Genomic DNA, 8,056 nt, shown 5'->3' on the forward strand with positions numbered 1-8,056 from the left:
CCTCCCTCCCTCCCTCCCTCACTCCTTCCTTCCTTCCTTCCTTCCTTCCTTCCTTCCTGCTTTCTTATTCTTTCAAGATGGGGTCTTGCTAAATTGACCAGGCTGATCTTGAATTCCTGAGCTATGGCAATTCTTCCACGTCAGCCTCCCAAGTAGTCAGAATTACAAGAGTACACCACTATGCCCAGAATTTTTTCCCTTATTTTGATTACTGACTTGTTTGGATTTATGTCTACTCTCTTATTACTGTTTATCCTTCTATTCATTCTGCCTTTCCTGTTTTACACCCACCCTTCCTACCTCCTTTGGATTGACTGCATTTTTTCTCTTCCCTGTCCTAATTCTCCCCCTACATGTTTGGAATTTATTAATTAAAGTGCTATGTCATTCTTTTGAACAAAGTTTAAATAGTATTTTTTTCCTCCAAATATGCTATGACTTCAGGATGCCTTAAATCTGATCTCCCACTCTTCTAAATTCACATGCTACTTTTGTCTATTCTAGGCTCTTTGCCCCCAACAGATATTAGACATTATTATTATTTCATAAATTAAATGTTTTCTTAAGTTTTATCTGCAAATTTACCAAAATACACATTCACCATAGGTCCTTGCACCCTCCATATATTCTGTCTAGATACATTCCTTAACAAACATTTCATTAAGTGTCTGCTATTTGTAAACTTACTGCATTTTTGTTTTTTCTGAAAATTTCTGTATTTTGCCCTTATTTTTGACTGGTTCTTTTCCTGGGTATGAGATTCTAGCTTGTTTTATGTCACTGCATTGACAATTTCATTTCACCCTTTTCTGGCTTCAATATTTTCTTGAGATAAGTCAGCCCTCAGAAAAATTGCTGCTCTTTTGAGAAAAGTTATGTCTTTCTGACATTATCTTCTCCTTCCTCCCATCCCTAAATATCTTTTTGATTTTCTGAAGTTTTGCCATGATTTGCATATATATATATCTCCACATATATTAATATATACACATATATACATATACCTATTTTTTTATTATCCAGCTTGGAATTTATTGTTGTTTGGAACTGAGGGTTGCTTTGTATTGCCTCCCTGTTCTCCGGAACACATAGTCTGAGTAAAAGATTAGCATGCCGAAAACTCACTCGGGAGGGCTCTCAGAACTGGGATCTGTGGAGGAAGCAAAGGAATAGGACTGGGCACAGAGTGGAATTGGGCTGTGATGCAGTCACAAAAAAGCCCTCATCCCATTCCATAGAGAGTTCTGGTGTTTGAAGGGCCCTAAAGCATTTTTCCCAACTGGGGCAATGGGGCTGAGCTTTTATGACCGCACAGCAATGACCCATTAGGCTCAGGGCTGCCCTTAAGGAAGGTGTGTGGCATTGAACAAGGCAACTCTCTTCAGCTGAGGGCAGCCTCTGGGACTGGACTCAGCCATACGCTGTCAATTGCCAACACTCTTAGTAGCTGGGGGAATGAGTGCTTTGGTCCTGGGAGTGGGGAGACAGAATTTGGCTGGGGCACCACAGCATCCACGCCAGTCCATACCTCATGTGGCTCAGATCCGATCCTTTGGTGTGTGTCCTGAAAGCAGATCTTTCAGGATTCTAGTGGACCTCATTTTCTAGAGAAACTTAAAAGAAGAAGGTTAATGCTGTAAACTAATGTGTTGCCTGCTGCACCTGGTCCCAAGGACAAACCAGATACTCAGCATCTTCTTCATCTCCTATCACACCCCTCAGTCTCAGCTACTGCCTCTGCAGGTTCAGATAGCTTACCTGGTGAGGGTGACCCAGACCTTCATATCTGAGGGATTTGAACTCTTGTTCCTCTGCCCTTCTCAGGCAGTGACTGCTACACTTACCTACTTATCATCAAAACTGGGCAAAAAGTATCAAGAAACACTCAAATGGATCACCTGGGTGCCAAACATATTCTTCCCTGCTCCCACTGTGTAACACCGGTGCTACCTCTTCCTGATAGTCAGGATCAATTACTCCTGCCAGGAGCCTGAAAGGACTAGAGAGAAAGATGTGGCTTAACATTTAACGGGATTCTTGCTGTGTCCCTTGGTTGAAGCATTTTCTCCCTGTGAGCCAACACTGCTAAACCTCTAGAAACCAGGGCTGTGAAAATGAAGCACAAATTCCCAAGTGAATAACTGAGAGTGATGATAAGGGGGCTATTCCTACACAAACCCCTGGGTTCCTTGACCTGCGTATTTGACCTACTGGGGACATTACACCATCTCCATAGCAGACTGGGCTTTGCTAGAACCAGACGGGGCTATTCCACCAAGGTTGAGTCCCAACCGGGAAGAAATGGAACCCTGTGCCATATAATAATAATTTACTATAATAATTGTGCCAACCTCGCTTTTCACAGTTAAATCCTGAAAACTGGCCTCTATTTCTGAGATTTTATCATCCCTATTCTTATTGAGATCTTATCATTCCTATTGTTACTATGATAATTGCACCTCCCTTGCTTCTCACAGTTAAATGCTGAAACCTGGCCTCTATTTTTGATATCTAATCATCCCTATTGTTATTAGGAGCCCAAATCTCCCAGCATTAACTCTGGTCTATAGACAGCAGCCATCACTGAGCTTCTCCATGATGATGGTCTTTTTGTCAGTGTGTTGCCTATTGCTTTGGCAAACGAAGTGTTTTCGGAGCCCACCTGTGGAACAGAGTCTTCTGGTGGATTTACCAGCCTTACATAGTTTATTCACTCTGGTATGCACAGTTCTCTGAGCCATTCAGTCTCTTCTTTCAATGTCTTCCAGAGTGACTCTGGTATTTCCACTTCACTTCTGTGGCTTAAAGCCCTCTCCAACCTTCTAAGAGTCACCTGGAGGTGTGCTAACACTGCCTCCCAGGGTCCTAGGCGGGGAGATTGCTGCCATACCTATAAACTCTCCCTCATCCAGTTGTATGGTCGGTCTCCCCTTGATCCAGCACTCTCAGAGTCCAGGCCCACACATACTCTCCCAGCTTCTGTACTTGTGGGTTAGCTCCTACAGCTTCTCTGAAATCTAGTTTCTTTCTTTCCTAAATAGGCTCAGTACTTTCCTGGCAAGGATATGTTTTGATTTAATTCTATCTTTTTTTGTCTCATGGCCAAAAGGTGGATAAAGAGGGAGGTCATGTGTTTACTTGCAGGGTAATGGTCTCTACATTGTCTACAAGCAAGGGGGAAGCACTGGCCTCTAAGAGGGAGTGGGGGGCTACTTCTGCCAGCCTGAAGAATTCAGGGGAATCTGGACACTCAAGATTTTGAAGCGCATCAACCCAGATGTGCTCCTGCCATAACACAGGGTTCCATTTCTTCCCGGTTGGGACTCAACCTTGGTGGAATAGCCCCATCTGGGTCTAGAAGCTCTACTTCTCTTATAATTAAATCCTGGGCCTGACCCTCAGCTCTTTCTATTCCAGATCTCAGGAGATGAGAATTTCTTTTTATGCTGCTAAATATTTACTCTCAGCCTTTCATTATCTTTCTCAAAAGCATCAATAACTAACTCTCAGATATACCCATCCAACTTCATTCTCTTTATGACTCCATATTACCCAAACACCTGACCCACCAAAATATTCCTTAAATGTATATACCTTTCCAGTTCACCATGATGACAATTTTCACAACTGAACTGCTCCTTCGTGCCAGGAGCCATCTCTATTCCATCTACCACCAATGATGGCGTTCTTATTGCCAGCTCAAAATGCAGCTTAAAATTTTCCCACTAATATTTACATTCTTGGCTACTCTGAGAACCATCTGCTGCAGGCTGGGTTTCCCGAGAAGCAGACTTGGAGATGGACATAAACATATCAGAACCGGGGAGCATTCTTGGAATAAATACCTTGACAGACATGAAGGAACAGAATTGGCCAGGGGAAGAAGTTGGCGTGTTGAAGCAAAGGTCTCAGCTAATCCCAGGTGGAGCTCTGGAGCTTGGATGGACCTGCAGAGTAATCCTGACTTGGGGCAAAGAGGCTAGCTTGACTCCTCTGCATTCACTACTCATTGGAGGCAGACTGACCTCAGGAAGGCATTGTGACTTTGGATGTGCTCAACTCCTCAAGAAAGTTTGAAGTCAAAGAGCAGAAGTAAACGTAAAAGGGAGCCACAGCCTGAGGAAGCAGTATGAACAAGGAAATGTTTATTTAAATGAAGGAGACTTCAGTACTTCTTAGGCAAAAGGGAAGGGAGTTTTTCAGGCACTAGGAGGTCTATGGCCTGGCTATGCATGGAGGCAGAGAAGGGGATAAACAAGAGAAACATACACACTCGCGGCTTTGCTAAGAACTGGTGACACCGTGAGAGAAGCAGCCCTGAAAACGATGGGCCGCTCAGGACAAGAGTTCCGTGTACAAGTACAGATGTGTGTGTTTAAAAGTTACTCATTAAACAACTGTGAGAATGGAGAAGTATGCCTCCAACTCATACAGATGGGGAGATCTCGAAGGGAACCAGACCTGGAGAAGGATCTATGCTTTGAGAACATCTGCAATTTAAAAAACCTGCTGAATTTAATCAGCATTCCCCAAACTTCTATGACCATGAAAATTTTAATTTTAGGGGAATGCCTATTGACATGTCTCAGAACATTCCTCAAAACACAGTTTGGAAAATGATAAGCCCAGTAATAACCTCAAGACTTTAATCAATCTCTTAATGGCCAATTTATAATCAGGACCAAAATGGAATGAAATAGAAGGATTAAAAAAAAAAAAACTTTCTTATTCAATGATGCTTCCATTTGGAGGACATTTACCAAGTATCTACTATGTACTAAACCCTGTTCTAGGTCCTTTTGTCACCACAGGGGTGACAAAAGTCAAATGCCCTGTCCTCAAGGAGCTGGCCACCTGCAAGGGGACCCAGAGGGTCTGTAAGTAAATAGTCTTATACCGAGCAGTAGGTTTCTTGGCAGGGAGGAAGTTGCCTGGTGACTAATCCAGAGCCTATGCTTGTCCAGACACGGTCTGGACACCCGAGGAAGGAGGAAGGCAGGAACCAGGCATGGAGAGACGTAAGATTGTAAGGGGAGGCCAGGATTTGGAGTAAGGATTTACCTGGACTGACTCTGACATTCCCGGTCATGCCATCTTGTCCCAGGCCAGAGTTTTCATCTCTCTGAGCTTCTGTCTCATTTGCAGAATGAGGATAGTAATCATTCACACCTCACAGCGTCTCCCTTAGGATTACACAGGAGAAAGCGATGTAAAAAAAATTACACCAACAGTAAAGCACTCCACCAAGAGAGATCTCATGACTGACATTTCTTCACAAAGTATATTTCAAAGAAAGCTAAACAAACTCCCCCAAACTTTCCACTCTCAGGGCTATTTTTATTTTGTGATTTTCCAAGCCTCAAAATGAAATTGAAATGTAAAAAAACCATCAGCGGCTGCTTTTTATATGGTAGTTTATAAGAGTCAGGATGAAATAGAAATCATGATAGCACAAGGCCCCTAGTTTACATTCTCAGAGGGAGGCTGAGAGCTGGGAGCACTGATGACTTTGGGGAAGGCAGCTGAAATCACTAACGCCAGCCTGGCTCTAACCAGCCTGTGTAGTTTTAAGTGGTCTAATCAGCCCTGCTTTTCACAAACACAAATAAATAAAAATTGACATTACATCGGGCAACAATATGGCATGCCCTGAGCAATTAGAACCAGCTGAGTTTATGCACCCCACGGTTTACAGAGAAGGCAGCCATGCACTGCACTCTGGGGACAGATGTCTATGTGGCTTCTTAACACACATGTTCCAGCACAACGGTTCCCAATCCCTTGGGGGTGGGGGATGCAGAGTTCTTTCAGATGGCTCCAGGGATGCGTACCTTACAACAGCCATGTCAACAGACTGGTTAAATCCTGGCTCCCTTACAGATGTGGGTGTAATTCTCAAGTGTGCCTCCATCTCCTGGTGGCTTTGTTCCTTAGTTATTTTCTCAATTAACAGACACTAAAAGCACCAGAACAGTGACGTGGGGGTGAAGTCTTTTACATTAAGAAACAGTTCTCATGCTCAAAGGGGTTGTATCCCATTGTTCTAATGTGACAAAACCCCAGAATGTATTAAAATCAAGTTTGAGAATGCTGTGGCCACATGGAGAAAAGGAACCATGGGGGTTTGAGAAAGAACAGCAGACAAAACCTGTTCTGGAAGCTCCACAGCCCGGACCTGCTCTTGGAGTCAAAAGATTCCTCTGCTCCATGATTTCTCTCACCTGGTCACCCAGTCTCTGGTTTTCCAGCCTTGCCTCCCTCCAGAGAGGGCTGTACACTCTCCAGAGGTGGGGAGTGACCTTGCTAAAGTACAAATCTGAATGTGACATTCCCAAGCTCCAGAAATTGCCCACTGCCCTGGGCACAGAGCGCAAACCTAATTTTTTTTTTTTTTTTTTTGAGATGGAGTTTGGCTCTGTAGCCCAGGCTGGAGTGCAGTGGCACAATCTCAGCTCACTGCAACCTCTGCCTCCCAGGTTCAAATGATTCTCCTGCCTCAGCCTCCCGAGCAGCTGGGACTGCAGGTATGTGACACCACACCCAGCTAATTTTTGGTTTTGTTTTTTGTTTTTTTTTAGTAGAGACTGGATTTCACCATGTGGGCCAGGCTGGTCTTGAATTCCTGACCTCAGGTGATCCACCTGCCTCAGCCTCCCAAAGTGCTGGGATTATAGGCGTGAGCCACCGTGCCTGGCCAGCCCAAACTCTTTCAAGTGCTCACAAGGCTCTAGGCAAGACCCAGCCCATCCCCTTTCCTCTCTAATTTCATCTCCTGCCCCCCTCTCCCACTCCAGCCCCTGCTCTCTGCCTTCTTTGAATCCATCCACCCCCAGTCTGGCCTCTGCATTTACACACACGTATACCTTCAGCCTGGAACACTTTCTCCCTCCTCACCTTTGCCTGAATAACTTCAGCTCTCTGAAGTTATTATCTGAAATTATCTGAATAATTTCAGATCTTGTTTTAGAGGTCACATATTATATCTTGGAAAGGTTCGCCAGGGTTTTTGCCAAGACTGAGACTGGAAGGAGTTGCCCCTCCTGTGGCTACAGCTCCCTGTAGTAGTTTCACAGGAGCATGAACTAGGGCTAATTCCCTAACCATCTCTCATTGCCAGACCTTATGCTTCGCTAGGGCCAGGCTGAGCTCTGTTGGCTGACATATCCCTCTGGAAGGAGCTCAGTATGCAGTTGCCGAGTGAACGTGTTCAGTGAGCATCTTTCCCACTGTGTGATCTGCTGAGTGATGTTTTAGACAGAGGAAACTCTAGGCGCTGCCCACCGCATCACCCCACATAGCCGAACACTTATCCTGCAAGCACAGATTGTTTTTGGCACAGGTACTAGCTGTTGTTTAAGAACACAGCAAAGGCCCTCAGGAAGTTCTGGCATTGGTTACAAGTGCTTAGAGAAAGAGATGCTTGAATTGAGAGTAAAAACAAGAAAGAAAAGAGTTAACTCAATGGAAAAGACAGAAGAAGAAAGAGACAGAAAAGCACTCACAACCTCTTCCCGCCCCTCACATCTGAACTATTTCCTGACCACAAAACGATTTCTTAATTTTTACTTTTATTATTTCTTTTCTTTGTGGGTACATAGTAGGTGTATATATTTATGAGGTACATGAGATACTTCAATATAGGCATGCAATGTTTAATAATCACGTCATGGAAAAGGCGGTATCCATCCCTTCAAGTATTTATGTCTTGTGTTAAGATGTCTGGGTTCTGCTTATGACCTCCTCTCTAACTAGTTGGGGACCCTGGGCAAGTCACTTAACCTCTCTGAACTGCAGTTTCCTCATCTGTGTAATTGTATTGTATAATTGCAAAACTATACAATCGAATTATACTCTTTTTATTATTTCTAACTATTCAATGAAATTATTATTGACTACAGTCACCCTGTTGTGCTATCAAATACTAGGTCTTATTATTCTTTCTAACTATTTTTATTTTGATAAAAGTCTTTCAGGCCTGTATTAAAGTCATAAGATGCTAAGGGCAAAAAGGTCCAGAGAGAGCAGTAAGTTGCCCAAATTTGCCCAACAAGAGAGG

Source organism: Rhinopithecus bieti, unplaced genomic scaffold (assembly GCF_001698545.2).
Source record: "Rhinopithecus bieti isolate Rb0 unplaced genomic scaffold, ASM169854v2 scaffold_6380, whole genome shotgun sequence".
Lineage (NCBI taxonomy): Eukaryota > Metazoa > Chordata > Mammalia > Primates > Cercopithecidae > Rhinopithecus > Rhinopithecus bieti.